This window comes from Clarias gariepinus, chromosome 2 (genome assembly GCF_024256425.1).
Source record: "Clarias gariepinus isolate MV-2021 ecotype Netherlands chromosome 2, CGAR_prim_01v2, whole genome shotgun sequence".
NCBI lineage: Eukaryota > Metazoa > Chordata > Actinopteri > Siluriformes > Clariidae > Clarias > Clarias gariepinus.
Window position 1 is genome coordinate 5,966,886 of NC_071101.1, and position 23,011 is coordinate 5,989,896.

Sequence of the window (23,011 nt, forward strand, 5' to 3'; positions counted from 1 at the left end):
CTTTGACGCTCCAGTTTAAGTCCTTAGCTATATGGACGCCTAGATACTTAAAGCTGGAGACCACTTCCACAGCTGCTCCATCAATGTGTAGGGGGAGAGGAGTTCGCTTGTCCTTTATGAAGTCCACCACGATCTCTACTAGTACCACTACTACTACTACTGCTAATCATAATCATAATAATAATACTAAATGGAGAAAGCGCAGTCAAAGAAGTATCATCATTGAAGGAGTGAAGAAAATCAAGTATAAATACATATCATAATTTTCTCAAAACATCATAAAATTAAGTAGAGCTAAATCCTTAAATTTCCTTATAAAATATCGCTGATTATCAATGTCGGGAATGAATGGCGAATTGTCGATATTTCACGGAAGCATATATATAAACTGCATATATGGGATGAAACCTGAGATAGTTACATATACGCATATGATAGTATGCGCGATCCCTTGCGCCATCTGCTGAGAGAAATGAGAATCGCAGGTTGGAAAAGACAGGAAACGAAATGCCAGCCATGCAGCTGTCAGCGATTTCACATAAATAAGAGCAAAATAGCTTTATACTGGCTTTTACTGGTGCGATTTTAAAAATGTACGCATACATTAAGCTCACAGATCTAGGAAAAGGAGGGTCCTGGAATTTGATGGAGTGTGAACTATTATTTTTTTCCCATCTAAAGCACTGTTAAACTAAAAAAACATCCGAGAAGTTCAGAAGCTTCAAATAAAATAAACGACCTAATGAATTTTCTCCAAACGATATAAAATTAAGTAGAGCTTTTGGTTTTGTTATAGTACGAACGAAGCCCCTAGATGGACAAAGGACCTCTTCGTTTGTCCCCTTAGAGACTCTGTAGTAGGTTTTCTCAGGTAAATATGAAAAAAAGATACCGCTTATTATCAACGCGGGAATGAATGGCGCATTGCCCAAGTGCTAGTTGATCTTGGAGCTAAACTATTTGCTTTGGGTGAAAGCGCCATGTAGCGATCATTGTGTGTCAGCAGCAGCTTCCCATTCAAAACAATAGGCGGTCAAATGACCGCTGAACCGCGTTATAAGTAGGTGACACTGGCGCGGCGCTTCTAGTGTTAATGATTTGGCTAAAACTAATTATCACTAAGTACCTTAACAACATTGATCATAAGTTTCAGCTAACTAATTCTATACATGTGACAAAAAATGTGGATGCAGATTGCAAATATATAAATATGCATGACTCACTCTGTTCAGACTTGGAAACGAATCCGACTTACTGATGGTCTTCCAGAAAGGAACTCGGTGAAAAGTCGGGGACTTGCTGTGTTTTCTTCAGCTCATAGAGGACCTTACTGTGAACTGATAAAACTCAGTTTCATTATTGATTAGGCATTTAAAATGTCATGGTATTTATAACAATAATAATATTTGTAGTATGTTATTTTTTTGGACTTAATACTTTAAAGCATGTTTTTAAATGTAATTGATTTAGAATCGATTATTTTATAAAATTTTCTCCATATAATCATAGATTAAAGATTATAATCATACAGTGATACAGTGAATATAAATAAAAATAAAAAATTCAATTTTTATTTGTCACATACACAGTCATACACAGTACGATATGCAGTGAAATGCTTGTACGACCGCCAGTGACCTTAAAAAGAAAATAAAAACTATATATATGGAATAAATATTAATAAAAAGAAATACAAAATAAAATAAATTTAACTAGTAAAATAAACTGTACAAATAAGGGCATAAAAAATATGTTACGAAATATAGAAATATAGGAATATGGGGGGGAGGAGGAAAAAAAAGTATATATAAAAATTTTAAAGTGGCAATGGCTGTGCAAATATACATGAAAAGTGACTTATGAAAGTGTCATGTGCAATGGTCAGATATATAAATATGTATTGCATGAATGTGTCCATGATTGTCCAGTCAATGTCAATGTTTAAAAAGGTATTACTCCTGTGTGGTGGGAAGTTGTGTGTCTGTTGTTAGTCATTTAAAGTGAAAGTTGTGTAGAAAGTTTAGTTGTTTGTGTTGTGCTTGTGGAAGATCGACACAACACTTTAATAAAGAAGTAAAATCACAAAAAGTACAGTTATGTTTTTGATTTACACCGGTTTGGTTTTTTGAAACAAATACTGTAAAAAAGGTTATGATTTTCTTTTTTTTGGTTTTATATTGAACATATAAATGAATGAATGTAACACAGATTCCTTTGAAGACTTCATATCCTTGTTGTGTCTATCAGACGGTGCTCTCTCACATCAGTCTGTGTGATTGTGATCTTACACATATCCCCCCCCCACTAACAGTGTGTGACCAGCAGTTCAGAAAGATACAGTCAGGACTTCATGTTTCTCAGAGGAAGGACGTGATGGACTTGTCCACCTCACCTCGTTTCCCCGGGTGTTAGATGAAGCTCAGGGGTGTGTTCACACACAGCTGATTAAACTGTTCATTACAGGATCAGTGGGTGTGTTTAGGTGTTGGTGAATTATACAATATACAATTAAAATCTTTATTAAAGAAGAGTTATTAAATTATTAGTTTGTCAGTTATAAGATTTAGTGGAAATAAATCTGAACTCCGAATCGGTTGTATTGTGATTATTCACCTCATAAATATCTTTTTTTTTACATCTGCATTGCTCTTTTTTTTTTTTTTTAGAATTTGTACACACACTCCTCCAGATGTTATCAGGACATCATGACCTCCTTTATTTCCCTCTACATCGTATTAAGTACTGTATGTGTGAGTAAGTACCCTTTTTTTTATATAAACCAGATAAAATTTAAGACTTTTAATGTTAAAGCATTCTTTAAACATGTGCCTAAAATAATCTATATTATAATTTCCCGTCTCAGACCTCCTCTCTGCAGTGCCTGAGTTCAGTGTATCTGGTCCAGTGGGTTCTACAGCTGTCCTGCCGTGTCAACTGACGAGTGTAGACACTGACACACCGTATATTAAGTGGCAAATTAAATTCAAGACTGATTACAAGACTGTGTTTGAGCGAGAGGGTGAGAAGTCAGATGAGGGTGAGGGATATGAGGGTCGTGTGGACGTTCCTGTGGAGGAGCTGCGTAAGGGGAACTGTTCACTGGTGTTGAGAGATCTGAGACTGACTGATACAGAACTCTACAACAGCTCTCTGGCAGTGACACACACCGGGAGCGGTCTCTCTGTCACAAAAGAAGAAATCAGTCGTGTTAAACTCACAGTCCATGGTGAGTGAGTCTCAGTAGAAAACACGCACACACGCACGCACGCACACCAGAGAATGAAGCTAGAAATAAGGAATGTTTGTAAAGGCACTAAATTTATTGTGTAACAAAACAGTTCATTTGGAAAAATATAATGAAAATGTCAGTAATTTTAATCCTAATAACTAAAAACTGTGTTACAGTGAGTCATAACACACTACACCTGACACTCTTTATATTTCTGTTTTATCACACACTTGTAGATTCTCACAACTCTACATTTAAATATTTATAATTAAATGAGAATTTCTTTATCCCAGAGATCAGGACCAGTGTGTCTGAAATACTTCATGTGTACAGTGTATTAACTTATAGTACTGCACACGTATTACACACACACACACACACACACACACACACAATCAGAACACAGATATTTAATATTGTTTATTTATCTTCTTTTTCCTCTAAAGACCGAACTGAAGAGAGAACAGATAAACACTCAGGTTCCTCAGGTGAGTGAATATTAAACTTTATTAAATCCTTTACTTTGATGTTCAGCTGCTTTATGAGTAAATTACACACAGTTCACACATGATCATGAGTGAGAATTTTTGTGTAAAAATTTATTTGTTCCTTTTTTTCTAAAGACAAAGCTGAAGAGAGAAAAGATGAAAACTCAGATTCCTCAGGTGAGTAAATATTAACTTTAAGTGTGTGTTGGAAACATCACACACAGTCATGTGATTGTAAGTGATAACAGAAAAATATAAAAATAATTAAACACACATGAAAAGATACACAAATAATGACAAAAACACCATGTGATGAAATCATGTGATCATCAGTTTGAAATTTATAACGTCTTTATACTGAGAGTGAATTTTTTACAACAATGACTTTCTGTCTCTGCAGATAACAGAGGAAATAATCTTCATTACTTGTGGCTCCTCGTTTTGCCCGGTGTGGTGTTACTGGGTCTTGTTGTGTGGCGTCTGAAGAAGAAAAAAAATCCTAATACTGTGCTTTGATTTATAAAGAACAAACCAACTAGTTCTCTTTCCCAGTTAAAGCAAAGACTGTTTCAGGACGTCACATTTTTAGCCTGTTTTTATTTTTTAAACATTGTTCCAAACTAAACTTTACCAGATACACATTACATTTCAGTCTTTGGTGTTTTAGAATGTCCTGTAAAAACTGTAATGTAAAATCTGTGTAATAAATGTAAAATATATCTTTTTAATTTGCTCAGTGACGACCTGCCTTCAGTTCACTTTAGCAAAAATCTGAAATATAGGTTAAGCAAGGATGTTTTGCCTTGTTAGCCCTCCTGTGAACAAGTTATTAACATTTTGTTTGTTTATTTTTTGTTTCATTTATGGCTCTGTAATGTATTTATTTAAATCAGGGTTTTGTTTTAAAGAATTATTTTGATTATTTGTTTTGATAAATTATTTAAATGAAAGTCAAAAATCTTTGTAATTGGCAGGAAAGAATATCAAATCTCAGAAATGTTGTTTGTCACTTTCTGCCATAATTTAGATATTTCTAAGTTACTAAAATACTTGTGCTGAAGATCAACATATTAACAACAGGAGGAGTAATGGGGTGAGGTAGGTGTCAAAAAAGTCGTGTGTATACTGATAAACATTCATACATATTGGCCTAGTGTTGTGCAAAAATGTAGTTTTATAAACTTTGGTATACTGCAAGTCAAATCATACATAAAATACAATTAAAAAAAACCTAAAATAATACATAGTGAGATTTTATGCTTGGGGTTTATCCATTATGAATACGATAACTGTTACATTACTGTATAAAATGCATCACTGGCTCACATGCATTATGTATCGAGCAGAAGATACATCAATTTCACAAACTGCTTTGCATTTGTAATAAAGTAAGAAAATTATATTACAACACAATGTTAGATATATAAGCTATTTTTCAGATTTTGTCACGGCTCTGTTGCACTTACTTCGTCTGTCATCCTGCTGCCAGTTTACCATCCAGTTTGTAAAATCAATGGATCTTCTCCTTGATGCATAAAGCCTGCAACGTATTTTTGAGAGTAAAGTCATGCTTATCAATGTATTTGTAATGGAGAAGCCCCAAGCGTAAAATCTAGCCTGAGTTATTTTTTTTCTTACATAAGAACACCATATATTTTATGTATGATTTGACTTGTACGAGAGTTTACAAATTCACATTTTTGCACAACCTCAGGCCAATATGTACGAATGTTTTTTTTTAGTACACCCAAATCTTTTTTGATGGCTACCTGACCCCATAGAGGAGCATTTAACAATGTAACATTCACATTTATTTGCAGACACTATAAACACTGTCTATCATAGTAATGCATCAGAAGCTGATAAAACAGTAACTGTATACTTGGTGTATAAAAAAAGTATATATTGCTATAAGTACTGTATGTTACAATAAACAATAAACCCACATATCCACTAGATGTCAGTAGTGAGTAATGTTCAGGGATTGCATGTTCAGAAAGAGCGGAGAATAAGCAGCTGAACGCGGAAGCAGAGAGCATCTGTGTTACTTGTTGTTTATAACTATTTTATGTCTTTCTGTTGTGGATCGAATCTTCTGAGTTTCTGTTACTTCTGCTGTGAGTCTTTTTGTATATAATTACGTTTGCTAATAAAATTACAGTTTTTTACAGAATACTGTTCAAGTAGCCACAGTCCATTTTATTCTCCACTCTCTGCTGTGATATTGCAGATGGCGGCTGAGGAAGAGGATGGGTTTCCTTCTGTCCATCAACTGAATGATTCTGTGTCATACAAAGAATTCTGGGACCAGCACTGCATCCAGTGGTGGGGGTTTGGGTATTGTATTGGGTGGGAATTGAACCCAGGCTTTCTACAGCATGTTCAGTACCTGTTCAATATGGAACAGGACTTTCAATGTCCAGCTACAGGACTATTTCATACTTAAAGTGACAGTCAGTGATACACTTCTCCAAAAACAAATCAACTGAGTTAATTATTAACATCAATCAGCATTAAATTAATATTACATAAACCAAAATGTAAACTCTCATTTAATTTAAATGTACACATTTGTTTTCAGATATACTGTAACTATGCAGAATTCACCAGCAGAGGGCGTCATGTAACATGTACAATGGTGCTGGTTCACTTCATGTTCATGTTTATTTACACACGTGTGTATTATATTTTGTAATCAATTTCATGTTAAATGACAAGTGGTTTACAGTGAATTTAAATCTAATGTTTAACAACAACTTGCATTCTAAAAAAATAAGTTCATAATCATTACTTAATGGCAAAACCAGCAGACAAAACCTTAACATAAAATAATAAACAAAACAATATATTTTTATATCTATTTTAAGCCACAATATACTATAATACAACTTATTAGTGAGAATGTATTGTAAATAAATCTGTAAAGATAAGTGTATCTTATTTTGTATTTAGCTCTTTTATGCATAAGTTGCACATTTAGGGTAAATTAGCATAATGCTCTGTTCTATATTTTGGAAAAATGGTGTAAATAATTTCCAAACACAGCATTAAGAATTAAATTAAACCGTTTATTTAGAATAAAGATTTGTCTGTCTTAAACATTACAACATTTCTAATAAATAAGTAAAAAGCAACTTAAGACTCAACTGTGGAATATTTTGTATTATGGACATAATGTCTTAAAATATTTAATCCATCAATTAACTAAAGCAGCTGATTTTAATTAACACAACTCCTCCCCCAGACCTGAACTAATTAGTGACATCACCTGTTCTGTGCACAGAGAGAACTAATACATGGCATATGCTGTCCTAATACTTTTGGCCAACACTGTATCTGCGCTCTTTCTGTGTGTGTGTGTGTGTGTGTGTAACAAACATTAGTCTGGGTCTCATGCTCGCAAGCCCAACTAAACTTTGACTAAATTCCTTCATCACAGTAAAATGACTAGAATATCTGAGAGTATGTAATTAGCGTAACACACTAGGTGCACTGACTGAGCCACTGCCCTCCACCATCACGGTAAGGCTCTTTTTTCTGCAGGTCTGTTCTGTCCTCTAGCTAGACTCACTGGGAGCCGGTATCGAATGTGTCCACTTTCCTGGGTCTCATGATTGATGGATGGATTTCATTCTGGCTCGATTGCTTTTCCTGTATTGAATTTTACTTTTTGCACTATTTCTATCTGAATTTTTATAATATTGAATTAAATGTGGATTAAAATCAAGAATTTAAAAGATTGGCAGTTCGATCCCCAGCTTCAAAGAGTCCATCATTGTTCCTGTCCCGAAGAAAACCTCATCCTGCTTCTCTCAATGACTATCGCCCTGTAGCTCTCACCTCAGTAGTGATGAAGTGCTTTGAACGCCTGGTCAGAGACTTCATCATTTCTTCACTACCGGACACACTCGACCCATTACAGTTTGCATACCACCAGAACCGTTCCACAGACGATGCAATCTCACATCTCTTACACACATCACTTACTTACCTGGACACTCGGAGGGGGAATTATGTTAAAATGCTCTTCATCGACTACAGCTCTGCATTTAATACCATGATTCCCTCCACACTCACCACTACCAAGCTGGAGCACCTGGGACTCAGCTCATCTCTGTGTCAGTGGATCTCCAATTTTCTGACTGGCAGATCACAGGCAGTAAGGATGGGTGGACATGTCTCAGCCTCACCCACTCTCAGCACTGGAGCCCCCCAGGGTTGTGTTCTGAGCCCCCTGCTGTACTCTCTGTACACAAATGACTGCATGGCCACTACCAACTCCACCGCCATCATCAAGTTTGCGGCCTACCTACAGTAGAGGAGATTGGAAATCTGGAGAACTGGTGCCAGAGGAACAATCTCCTCCTGAACGTCAGCAAGACAAAGGAGCTGATAGTGGACTTTAGTACAAAGCAGGAGAGGAACTACCAGAATTTCTACTCCTGTACCATAAAGAGCATCCTGACGGGAAACATCACGACCTGGTTTGGAAACAGCACCATGCAGGACAGACGAGCTCTACAGAGGTTTGTGCGATCAGCTGAGCGCATCATCCGCACCGAGCTTCCTGACCTGCACTTAATCTACAGCAAGCGGTGCTGGACCAAGGCCAGGAAGATTGTGAAGAACCTCAGCCATCCCAACAATGGACTGTTTTCTCTGTTGCGGTCTGGGAAGCGATTTCGCTTCCTGAAGGCCAACACAGAGAGACTGAGGAGGAGCTTCTTCCCGCAGGCGATAAGGTCTCTCAATCACATCACACCACACAGGAGTAATATCTTTTAAACATTGACATTGACTGGACAATCATGGACAGATTCATGCAATACATATTCACATATCTGAAGCCATTGCACATGTCACTTTTCATAAGTCACTTTTCATGCATATTTGCACAGCCATTGCCACTTTAAAACACTTAATTTTTTTTTTATATATACTCCCCCCCCTTCCATCCTATATTCCTATATTTTGTAATATTTTTAATTTGCCCTTATTTGTACAGTTACTAGTTAAATTTATTTCTTTTTATTAATATTTATTTCTTATATATAGTTTTTATTTTCTTTTTAAGGTCACTGGCAGTCGTACAAGCATTTCACTGCATATCGTACTGTGTATGACTGTGTATGTGACAAATAAAATTTGAATTTAAATTTGATTTACCAGGTTGCCACTGATGGGGCCCTTGAGTGAGGCCCTTAATCTTATCCGCTCCAGGGGTGCTGTATGATGGCTGACCCTGCTAACTGACCCGCATTACACCGGGATATGCGAAGAAAAAATTTCACTGTGCTGTAATGTCTATGTGTCAAATAAAGGCTTAACTTTACCCTAACATAAATTGCTTTTATCATATAATTGGTTTTTAAAATTAAATATTTTAGTTTAATAAATTAGGTAGTATTTACATTTCAAAATTAACAATTAAACAGTGATTAAATTTCAAAATGTGTTTTTCAAAGGCAATCTGCTTCCATCTGCTGCCCTCATGGTCCAAGGAAACTTTCTTGACGAGATGGACATGCTTTTTCATCTTTTCCCTTCTGATAACACTCTCACTGTTCTGAAATTTCAACCTCCCTTCTGACAAACTCTAATCCTCTTTCCTCCTGCTTCTTAAATCCTTTCAATTTAATCCTTCTTATTAAACAGCTGCCCTCCCACACACAAGAGATCTCCTTGACCTGGCTTTCTACTGCCCTTCCCCAACCACCACAACACCCGCTATTCTTCTTCATATATCTGATCATTATTTGGGATTCTTCACCATCACCCTTCCTATCCTGCCTAAAGCAACCAACAAAATGTATCTGTTACCCTTAAAAGAGAGCTAAGCACTGAGAAGGTGAAAGAAATCACAGCTTGATGCAGATCTTGTCTCTTACTGTGCTCTTCTCTTCAAATTCTCATGTGAAGAGACTTCTGCTAAAATTGCTTTCCACAGAAGCTGAAAAGCTCTAGGCTTCTGCACATGATCCATCCAAACTTCACTATATATTATCTTTGCTATTCAACGCAAATTTGCGATTTTTGCTTCTCCTGCTCCATCCTCTCTGACTGCTAATGACTTTGCCATATTCTATGATGGGAAAATAGCAGCAATCTGCCAGACCTTTGCTCCCACCCCAACCCCTACAGCAAAACTTCAGGACCCTCTCGCTTAGCAGAATTTTCCAACCTGACAAAAGATGGGATTCAGCACGTCATCTCATCCTCCAAGCACACCACCTGTTCATTGGACCTAATTTTTAATAGGACTCAAGACTTCCTTTCCTTCATCACAACCATCATAAACCATTTCATATCAACAACAACCACAAAACAACCACAATGATCCTAACCAATCTGGGTTCAAAGCAGCACATTGAACAAAGACTGCCACTGAAGCTCCATGCTACTGGATCAGCTAAACTGTCATCTGTCAGTGTTTGTCAGCCATCCAGAGTGTGATCAAAAAGCTTACTTCTAGCTGCATGTGGATCTAGCAACTTGTGTTTTGTCAAAATTTAGTAAAAGAAAGGCAATAAACATCCAGTGTTTTTTCATCCTTTACACATTCCTCAACTTTAACAAGATTCTAACATTGGAAACTAATACGCTTACGAATTATGTTCCCAGAGAAAATAGCAGTGGACCAAAGACTGAACCCTTTGCAAAACAAAAATTCACTTCTTTAGTAAACAGAGCATAGTCACAGTTTAGATGTACAAACTACTGGAATACCTGGAATAAGATATAAGATAATAAGACTTGAGCCAGGACAGGGCAGGACCGTTTCTTTAGCTCCTATGACATTTTCTATCCCATCAAGGAGAATATTACGATAAGTGGTGATGCACCAAGGTCAAGTGACACAAGCAACGAGACTTTACCCTGATCAAAAGCCAGTAGGAGGCCATTTACCACTTTAACCAGCACTAATTATCAATTTCAATTTTAAATTTCAATATAAAATTTTTATTTCAATGTATATAATAAAATTTGAATATTATTTGTCACATACACAGTCATACACAGTGCGATATGTAGTGAAGTGCCTATACGACTGCCAATGAACTTAAAAAAAAAAAAATCAAAACAATTAACAAGAAATAAGAGAGAAATTGAAAAGAAGCAATAAATAAATAAATATCATAACTATAAGAAGGTAGACCAAAATATAAAAAAAAATAAAAATATTTAAGACATATAAAACAAAAATATTTTTGTTATATTGGTAGTTTAGGTCTAATCTTGCTTTTTTTCCTTTTTGTAACATCTTTTTACAATAATCTGTGCAATTTAAAATCATATGTTTATATCAAATCAAAACTGTGTATTTGTTATGTTCCAACACTATGCATTTTGTATGCTTTAAAGCTCAGTTGCATTGTGCATGTGAATGAAAAAGCAGATGTTACAACAAAATTATTGCAACATTTTATTAATTAAGTGAATACACTTAAAACAACTAAAAAACAGACCATGAAAGCACTTTTACACTTATTACTACAATATTACCATTTAATGGTGCTGCTGCTAGGAGACACTACTGTCAATCAGTGTATGACTGGACACACCCACAATGTTCTTTTTTTATTATTTGTTATGTTATCCAGTTCCCAAATAAATAAAACTACAAAAAAGGGAAACATTTAAAATTGTTTATTACAAGTCATATAACTTTGTTCGAATAAACATTTTCACCTCCCCTTCGTTCACTTTTAAGATGTTCTTGACATGCGATGAAACAAATAAAAAGCCAACAGTGAGACAAATATCCATTAAGAGTTGTGTAGAAAACACATTTGAATAATTAAAATTAAATCATTCCATATATACTGAACCTTACATGTTTTACTGAGAACTAATCTGTTTCAGTCATTATGTCCTAAACGATTACTAAATAATGGCTTGAGTTTGCTGTTTTTGATATCGACCTCGTTAATTATTTAATATTGTAGAATGTAATGTGAATTTGATGACTCTGGCATTGAACATTGGCTTTAAAGATTCAGACTAACATTTCTGATTTCTCCCTAAGTTTATTTTTAACCCTTTCTTTTCCAAGGCGGTGGTCTGGAACCTCTGGTTAATTGTGGATTTACCACAATTATTGAAAATATTAACTCAATTTACTCACTTATCACTTATATTTTATCAAGTAAAATCTAACCCTGCCTTTGTTCCACAGAGTGACGTCATCTTTCTGTCATCTTTTGTTTCTTTAAACCCCTCTTTTTTAAGCACCCAGTCAAATCTGAATAATTAAAAACACTGTCACAAACTTACAATTATTTTTTTAACAGTTTTTAGTGAAGGAAAATAAAGGCCAGAGAAAAAGTATGTTTCCCACCAGGAGTAAAGTCTCCCCAGCGTCTAATGTCAACCTGCTGGTCTTTTCCCTCTTCTCCTTTCTCAGAGTCTGCTCTGAGGTGAGAAGAGGAACACTGGAGAGGAACACAGCTCTCCCCTTGATCTTCTAGAACGCTAACAGTATAGCGGCTAAGTTAACATTAGAAAACACGCACACATTTAAGACAATGGCTTTAACACTGCATAGCAATACAATATAAAAACTAATATATATATATATACACAGTGAGGTCAATAAGTATTTGATCACCCTGTGATTTTGCAAGTTCTCTTACTAAGAAATCATGGAGGGTCTACAATTTTCAGCATGGGTGCATTTCCACTGTGAGAGACCGGAAATCACATTGCATGATTATTTAACAATTTGTGAATTACTGTGTCAAATAAGTATTTGATCACTTGCTTATCAGCCAGATTCCTGACCCTCGACTTGTTATTTTGCTTTTAAATAGTCCATATGCTTCTTACGGAGCTACTCCTTGGTTTTCCTGGCTGTGTGCTTTGGGTCATTGTCATATTGGAAGCCGCAGCCACGACCCATCTTTAATCCTCTGACTGAGAGAAGGGTTTTTTTGCCCAATATGCCACAATACATGGCCCCGTTCATCCTCCCCGTAATATTTCATGTTGTAAATTAATGAAAGTTACATAAATTTTCACTCACCACTTAACTGAATGATGTGACAGGGCCAACGCTCAGGTTCGGCTGTGGGAGTTCTTCTGCACCACACACTTCTTTTCTACCTTGTTCCAACTGGGCGAGTTTTTTTGGCTAAACTTCAAATTTCAAATTTCATCATGGTTTAATTCTGATATGTCACGAATGTGTAGCGTTTTATCAATAATAAAGTCTAGAAGTGACTTATGGTTCTCCATCCTGTCTGAGTATCTCAATAGCGGTATCCACAAACCATTACTTCGTCCAGGCATTTATGTGCTGTCGTTTTTGGTCATATTTGAAACTCTCACTTAAGATTAGATGTGGTCTTGCTGTCTTATTGGTTGGTGAAGACTTTACAGTTGTGCATATTTAAACACTTCTCTGTTTTATAATGGAGAGTAGAAAAGGAAGACGTTATTGTTTTGCTTGAACACACGCTGTTTGCTTCCGCCTGCTTCCAACTGGTTTCTGTTTGCTTTTGCAAAATAAGACGACCCAGGCATTATTTAATAAACCACTGTATTTTTTCCCCAGCAAAAGGCAGGAGAAGGGTATTGTACGTGTGCTACACTACTGTATTGCACTACTGTATACTGTACTGTGCACCCTGAACATACACCAAAGCTAATTCATATTTCATATTCACATAACAGTGTTTAATGGCTGAATTCAGGATTGCAGTTTAAACACAGTTAAGTTGATAATACAGGTACAATGCAGTAAAAATATATGCCCCCTTACTGATTATTATTTTATTTTTTTCATGTTTGTCACACTTAAATGATTGCAATCAGGAAACACATTTTAATATTACTCATAGACAACCAGAGTAAATACAAAATACAATTTTAAGATGATGTCATGTCCCTGTCTGGTAGAAGACGGACGCAAGATGCAGGATAATTCTCAAGTCTTATTTATTTATGTGAAAGGGATGCAAAACAACAAAACAAAAGCTCAACAACAAAAAAAATACACTACCTCAGGCCTGGTCTGCAGGCGGGAACAACTGGTTTAAATAGTGACACAAGGAAGAGACACAGGTGAAACTAATTTGACATTTCTGGGAGACATACCTACGCAGACACACTACGGGGAGACAAAGCGGTGGCTCAGTAATCTGGAGAACCTGATCTTATTCCCCAGGACCATGGTAGCACAGGTGTGACAAGTGATTATTTAATTTATTAAGGGAAAAAGCTGCCCAAGCTATATATATATATATATATATATATATATATATATATATATATAGTTGGTACGAAATAGTAATCAGACCCCCTTAGATTTTTCAGTCTTTGTTATATTGCAGCCATTTGCTAAAATCATGATTCTTATTTGCTCTGACATGGATTGTGAGCTGTAAGGTCTTACTATATATAGACAGGTGTGTGGCTTTCCTAATCAAGTCCAATCAGTATAATCAAACACAGCTGGACTCAAATGAAGGTGTAGAACCATCTCAAGGATGATCAGAAGAAATTAGTTAAATATATGAGTGTCACAGAAAAGGGTCTGAATACTTAGGGCCATGTGATATTTCAGTTTTTCTTTTTTAATAAATCTGCAAAAATGTCAACAAGTCTGTGTTTTTCTGTCAATATGGGGTTCTGTGGGTACATTAAGGAGAAAAAATAATAAACTAAAATGATTTTAGCAAATGGCTGAGATATAACAAAAAGTGAATTTTTTAAAATACTTTCTGTACCCACTGTATAAATATTTTGTAAACATTGTTATTTTCTTTTGTTTTGTTGCGCCTTTTGGTTTAGTTTTTGTATAATACACTTTTGGGTTACTTTAGCGGTTATTTTCGCGTCGTTCTTGCTCTTTGGTTTTAATATACGCCAACAATAAAGATAAAGATCTCTAGTAGTGTAAACTCAGTTAAGTGTTTTGTTAATCAGAGTGTTAAACATTATCCTTATTGATTTTATTTCAAAGCTTTTATACACACTTTATCACCATCTGATTGTGTACAAACCACAACCAACCTTAAATCCCCATTCACTGCCTGTTTATAGAAACACTGTCTAGTTGAAAACATATTATTCTGTATATATTTTCATCTTGCATAAAAGAACTAATTAAAGGTCTTGAAAAGCAATGTAATGTACATTATGGCAACTATCAGCATTATAATGTATATATGAAGTACAGACATCTGTCCATGTTCATTATGTCCTTATATAAAGCTTTAGGTTTTTATCTGGAGTGAAATAAAAACAGTAACGCATTAACAGGAAGTAATTTATTTAACATTGCTTATATCATTCTTTTATGCCATATTGATCTTTACACACAGTACAGTGTTACACGTTATACAGAACTAAACTGCTGCTGATGTTTTCTGGGCTGTCAGGAGACACTTGTGTAGGTCACAGATGTCAAATCAAACAGGTGCATGTCAACGTCCTGTAGAGAGAAACATCTGATCATGTGACATTTTTATTCTGCTTTTATAAAGACATGATCTCAGCACTGATTTCCATCAGCTACATTTCACAATTTCAGATTTCAGTGTTTTTCTATTAGCTTTCCGCCAGCTACAAGAAAAAAAAATTATGCATGCACGCAGATCCATGCACACAGTTTTAAAGAGCTGCTGCATGACCCTAAACAGCGGGAAGTGACAGGGTAAAGTGTATGAATGTCATATTTAGAATATAAGTTCTCACCCTGTATCGCGGACCTGTACAGAGAAAAGCAGATGATGCTCATTAAAACAAAAAGTGCACACACACATGATAGGATTATAATAATAACTCCACAGCGTGTACAGATGGCAGCCTGCTATGTGTCTGAACCATCAGCCTCATGATTCTGATCATCTGAAACACATTCAATAATGAATTCAGACACTATATTATATAGTCAACATTAGAAACTTCCCACTGCACTGATACCACAGCTGTGTTAATGTTTATAACATCTAAATTCACAATAACATAGATTATGAAATATTGGGTTTGTTGAAGTGCTTAACCCTGCCACACTGATCTGATTATCTGAGAGGAGAATTCTGGATTAATAAGTTCAAGTTCAAGTTCAAGTAGGCTTTATTGTCATTACAACCATATACAGTTAGTACACAGTGAAACGAAACAACGTTCGTCCAGGACCAAGGTGCTACATGCAACATAGACTTACAACATAAATTAACAGAGAAGCTAAACTACCTAAGTAAGAGGCCTAGTTAGTCGGCTAGCAGAGACAGGACAGAGAGACCTAACATAAATTACAACATAAATTAACAAAAACTAACTAGCTAAGTATAACATTTTTATAGACAACATAAAGTGCACATGCAAATGTGCAAACAAGAGCGGCAACAACAAAGTCGCATAACCACGGCATAACAGAACATAAAATATGGTGTTGAGGTAGTGGGGAAACATAAACATTCCTTAAAATTAAGGAATTAGTGCAAAAAGAAGTCTTCAGACATTCAAATAGTAGAGTATGAATTTGGCGTAAACAGAATGAGAACATGGACCCAACATGCCTTGTTACCACTGTGCAGGCTGATGGTGGTGGTGTAATGGTGTGGGGGATGTTTTCCTGGCACACTTTAGGCCGCTTAGTGCCAATTGGGCATCGTTTAAATGCCACGGGCTACCTGAGCATTGTTTCTGACCATGTCCATCCCTTTATGACCACCATGTACTCTTCCTCTGATGGCTACTTCCAGCAGGATAATGCACCATGTCACAAAGCTCGAATCATTTTAAATTGGTTTCTTGAACATGACAATGAGTTCACTGTACTAAAATGGCCCCCACAGTCACCAGATCTCAACCCAATAGAGCATCTTTGGGATGTGGTGGAACGGGAGCTTCGTGCCCTGGATGTGCATCCCACAAATCTCCATCAACTGCAAGATGCTATCCTATCAATATGGGCCAACATTTCTAAAGAATGCTTTCAGCACCTTGTTGAATCAATGCCACGTAGAATTAAGGCAGTTCGGAAGGCGAAAGGGGGTCAAACACCGTATTAGTATAGTGTTCCTAATAATCCTTTAGGTGAGTGTATATTTTACCAAATAAAGGTACTTACATAACACTTGCCCTACTGTCACCTACTGGAATAGAGTGTGAATTAAGTCTCTCATTCAGAAATATAAGTACAGTATTGGTAGGCACACAGGGTGGATTTTTTTTTCTAAGAATGTATTTTCAGATTAGAGATTGAGCTTTTATTCAAAATCAGTTAAAATAACCTGTAAAATTACATACAGTATGTACAGTGGTGTGAAAAACTATTTGCCCCCTTCCTGATTTCTTATTCTTTTGCATGTTTGTCACACAAAATGTTTCTGATCATCAAACACATTTAACTATTAGTCAAAGATAATATAATTGAACAAAAAATGCAGTTTTTAAATGATGTTTTTTATTATTTAGGGAGAAAAAAAATCCAAACCTACATGGCCCTGTGTGAAAAAGTGATTGCCCCCCTTGTTAAAAAATAACTTAAATGTGGTTTATCATACCTGAGTTCAATTTCTGTAGTCACCCCCAGGCCTGATTACTGCCACACCTGTTTCAATCAAAAAATCACTTAAATAGGAGCTACCTGACACAGAGAGGTAAACCAAAAGCACCTCAAAAGCTAGACATCATGCCAAGATCCAAAGAAATTCAGGAACAAATGAGAACAAAAGTAATTGAGATCTATTAGTCTGGTAAAGGTTATAAAGCCATTTCTAAAGCTTTGGGACTCCAGCGAACCACAGTGAGAGCCATTATCCACAAATGGCAAAAACATGGAACAGTGGTAAACCTTCCCAGGAGTGGCCGGCTGACCAAAATTACCCCAAGAGCGCAGAGACAACTCATCCGAGAGGCCACAAAAGACCCCATGACAACATCTAAAGAACTGCAGGCCTCACTTGCCTCAATTAAGGTCAGTGTTCATGACTCCACCATAAGAAAGAGACTGCGCGCAAACCAAGGCGCAAACCACTTAAGCAAAAAGAACATTAAGGCTCGTCTCAATTTTGCTAAAAACATCTCAATGATTGCCAAGACTTTTGGGAAAATACCTTGTGGACCGACGAGACAAAAGTTGAACTTTTTGGAAGGTGCGTGTCCCGTTACATCTGGCGTAAAAGTAACACAGCATTTCAGAAAAAGAACATCATACCAACAGTAAAATATGGTGGTGGTAGTGTGATGGTCTGGGGTTGTTTTGCTGCTTCAGGACCTGGAAGGCTTGCTGTGATAGATGGAACCATGAATTCTACTGTCTACCAAAAACTCCTGAAGGAGAATGTCCGGCCATCTGTTCGTCAACTCAAGCTGAAGCGATCTTGGGTGCTGCAGCAGGACAATGACCCATAACACACCAGCAAATCCACCTCTAAATGTCTGAAGAAAAACAAAATGAAGACTTTGGAGTGGCCTAATCAAAGTCCTGACCTGAATCCTATTGAGATGTTGTGGCATGACCTTAAAAAGGCGGTTCATGCTAAAAAACCCTCAAATAAAGCTGAATTACAACAATTCTGCAAAGATGAGTGGGCCAAAATTCCTCCAGAGCGCTGTAAAAGACTCGTTGCAAGTTATCGCAAACACTTGATTGCATTAATTGCTGCTAAGGGTGGCCCAACCAGTTATTAGGGTCAGGGGGCAATTACTTTTTCACACAGGGCCATGTAGGTTTGGATTTTTTTTCTCCCTAAATAATAAAAACCATCATTTAAAAACTGCATTTTGTGTTTACTTGTGTTATCTTTGACTAATAGTTAAATGTGTTTGATGATCAGAAACATTTTGTGTGACAAACATGCAAAAGAATAAGAAATCAGGAAGGGGGCAAATAGTTTTTCACACCACTGTATATTCTCACTCTGGAATTTAAGATAAAGCGTTATTACACATTTTTAACAGCAGATGGCCTGTGAAACGCTTCAGAGCAGTCAGCTGAGATGGAGACGCTTGAGGAGTTTCCTGAAATGTGTACACCTAATAAACTGTATTTCCTTTGTATTTGTGCCTACAGTATCTGGGTAACTCTACAGAAAAGGTGGAATTTGGGTGAAATAAAAAATACTAAACTGTATTTCTTCTTTCACACCTAGGTCTTTAATAGCAATAACTTATTTTTAATATTTTTTTTTTTTGACACATTTAATACAGAAAATTAAATTACAACGACTTACAACACAACATGGTGTTCACTGCGCGCCTAAATGCTTGTCTCAGAGCTGTATTGGATTGTGAACTCCGTCTTGTTAAGGATTTTCTTTTCTTCTAAAATTAGGATTTGTCATGAACTGGGTGTTAGGGGTTGTTGTTGTAGTCATGGGCACAAAGGGCAGGCATAGGCACAGAGGGTTTTTTAAACGAAAGAGTCTTTTAATAATAACAACAACACAACATGAATAATAAAGAAACAAAACAAACAAAGGAACAAACAACAAACTCAAACCATAACCAAAAGCATAGAGCGAGCCACAGGCTCTTTGGTGGAACACAGGCTCTATGACTTTACACACATGACATAAGCTCTATGGTGAAAAACAGGCTCTATGACGTTACACACAAGCTAAGCATGGAGCTGAAACGGGACACGGAGATACCAGGGACATGGAGAGACCAGGGATGCGGAGAGACTAGGGCTAGCTACATGGCAATCAGCTAAGCGCAGCAATTAGCTAAACATGATAAATAGATAATCATAGCAATAATAACACTAGAGCCTTCTTATAAACACAGAACAGGGGTACGTTATATGTGTCAGTCCGATGAACTGACACATCTAAGATGAGATCATTGTGTTAATTACGATCCGGCTAATTCGGTTCTTCAAACACCTGTTGTTGATGATTAGTATAGCTGGATTGAGTTGTCTAAGATTATTGCCCGTTGTGCGTTTGTTTAAAAGGCGATATGCATTGACAGTAGAAACACTGATAACAACTCTTTCGATTGGTTGACAGAATAGCAAAAAAAAATTTTGTAACACGTGTGTCACGAATCTTCCTTTGGCGTTTGTGTGTGCATGGCATAATGTGCAGGAGGCGAGCTGGCGGTTTAGTAATCGGCTTTTATTCAATAAACACATAAAATAACACCGACTTAAATTAATCAAATAACAAGGACAACAACTACCATAAGGACAACAAAAGCTAGACGCCTGACTGTGCTCCAGTCAGGCTCTTTATAATCAACTTAATTACCTTACCTCGGTTCAGGTGAACTCCCACGTCACCTGACCGAGGTGCAGTCTGGGACATGCAGTCCAACTTAAACATAATATCAAAATAAAACAAACAAACTCAGGCGCTTTGGCGCCCTCTAGGGGTTAACCGTTACAGTACCCCCCCCCAAAAAACGCTCCTCCGGAGCGTTAACGGAGGACCCGGACTCCCTCCCCAGCGGTCCCAGTCTGGACCCCCAACACCGAGGCGGTCGATCCCCTCTCGCGAGCAGGGTTGGTGCGGCTGAGGAGCTGGAGCGACGCTCGGCGGCGGCTGAGGAGCTGGAGCGACGCTCGGCGGCGGCTAAGGAGCTGGAGCGACGCTCGGCGGCGGCTGAGGAGCTGGAGCGACGCTCGCTGAGCTGGGCGGCGACGGCGGCGGAGCTGGAGCGACGCTCGCTGAGCTGGGCGGCGGCGGAGCTGGAGCGACGCTCGCTGAGCTGGGCGGCGGCGGCGGCGGACCTGGAGCGCCGCTCGCTGAGCTGGGCGGCGGCGGAGCTGGAGCGACGCTCGCTGAGCTGGGCGGCGGCGGCGGCGGAGCTGGAGCGACGCTCGCTGAGCTGGGCGGAGCTGGAGCGACGGGCGCTGAGCTGGGCGGTGACGGCGGCGGAGCTGGAGCGACGCTCGCTGAGCTGGGCGACGGCGGCGGCGGAGCTGGAGCGACGCTCGCTGAGCTGGTCGGCGGCGGCGGAGCTGGAGCGACGTGCGCTGAGCTGGGCGGCGGCGGCGGAGCTGGAGCGGCGTGCGCTGAGCTGGGCGGCGGCGGCGGAGCTGGAGCGGCGTGCGCTGAGCTGGGCGGCGGCGGCGGCGGAGCTGGAGCGACGCTCGCTGAGCTGGGCGGCGGCGGCGGAAGCAGCAAGCCGGCCTGGAAGTCTGGCTGAGGAGCCGGAGCGCCGTTTGCTGTCTCCATCGGCGGCTGCTGAGCTGGCGCGATGTCCTCAAAGCCGGGAGGCGGAGGAAGCAGCAGGCCGTCCTCGCAGCCCGGCTGAAGCGCTGGCTCGCTGTTCATGCAGCTTGGAGGCTGTGGAGCGGGAGCGACGTTTCCCATGTCTGGCAGAGGCGGTGGCGGTGGAGTAAACGTGTCTGGCAGCCGCGGCACGTAGACCTCCGCGTTGACTACAGCCGGGAGCGGGAGGAGGAGTGCGTCGTCCAGATTAGAGAGAGGGAGAGTGTCCGGAGCTACATAATAATTTTTATGAAAAAATAATAATACAAATAAGGAAGGGAAAAGCAAGTAAGATTAAATCAATGAATTATTAATTATTACTATAACACTTTGAACAATCTTTTATTTTGTGTTTGTATGCGTGTGTGTACAGCATGGGTGTACTGTTTATTATAACACACGTGTGTGCGCGTGTAAAGCAAAAGAAAGGCAATATAAGAATTAAGCACAGGCCCATTAAGGCTTTTGTATAACTCTATAGCAAATAAACATTCCCAAAGCCATATATCCTGTTTAAAACAAACATACAAAAACACAGTTTGGAAGTGCATAGTGTATTATGTTAGTTCCTATGAACATATAATCTGCGTAAATAATCAAAACCTGAAACAAAACATCTCAATCTTAAAATGACCTCCATTCTAAAAATAACTTCTGTTAAATCCTGTCCTGGTATAAAGTATGAAGAGGCTTATCAGGCAGGGTTATGGAAAATGTATTCTTCTGGTTGTGTGAAGAGAGCAGATAGCTGTGTGACCACAGACTTTTCTCTTTTTTTATGTGGGGAATAAAAATAACACGGGTCTACCTGCTGATGGTGTTAATTCTACAACCACAGCACATTAAACAACCCACACACTGGTAAACTAAAGCTCTCTCACAAAGCGTTCAGTGCATTTCTCCTTATAAGGTGTTTAAACCACTTTAATTGTCTTTACGGCATCCAAGCAGTCATATGATCCTGTGCACACACTGTGCAGCTAATGCCATTAAATCGGTGTGCCTGCAGTAACAAAACAATTTTTTAGAGGTCTTTGTGTTAGATCTTTATTGATCTAATAGTTTTACTGTAATTTAAAACCACACTACCCTACACTGTAAGTTTTTGAAACATACGTATTTCAACCCTTTTATACCTTGACGGCTGTAGGTCACAGTAACGAAAAGAAAATCAAGAAATGAAAAGTAAAGTACAAATATGATTTCATATATTGGCATTTTTCAAACAAAGAAAGCTGAAGTTTGGGCAGGAGGAAGATATGAGAAGAAATACAGAAGAAGAAGTGAGTAGGCAGAAGAGATCAGGAGAAAGAGAAGGACACAGAGAAAGGAAATGAGAGAAGATAAAGAATATTTCCTACATATTAATAATTCCATATTAATAATTAGCAAATTTTGTGATTTATCTAAAAAATTGAACACTGGTTATTGTGGATCAGACTTTAACTACATTTAAAATAAATTTTAGCACTGTCGCCTTGCACCTCCAGCATCTGGGTTTGATTCCTGCTTGGGTCTGAGCACATGGTGTTTGCATGTTCTCCCTTTGCTTGGCATTTTTTCTTCGGGTACTCCAGTTTCCTCCCACAGTCCAGTGACATGCAGATTAGGCTAATTGGAGATCCCAAATTGCCCACTTGGCCAATTTGCCAAGATTTGGAGGAAGACCCAAAATGGAACGACCAGTGCACAGCCCTGCCATAAGCTGCTGGAATGCCAGTGCCAAGTCAAGGCAGTTTTATAAATACATATATTTACATAGATTGTGCAGTATAGAGTGACATATATTCTTTAAGCACAAAAATAAAGCTCATCTTAACCAGATATACAGTACAAACATGGTTGAGCATACAAATAGGGGAGACCGGGTATGGTTGTAACATGGGGAGAGTTTTAACACCCCCAATTCCACCAATCAGGGATAGGATAAGAGTCATATCATCATTTCAGTGTTTACCCACTTCCTCCCTAAACCCACATGGTGGATATCAAGGCTGGGAACAAATACATGCAGATTCTATTATTAAAAAACGGATTTTGAGGTAAGAAAGTACTTTTTTTGACCAAGACTATATTTTGTTTAGTATTTATACTATTGCAGATAAAGTCATATAACTTATATT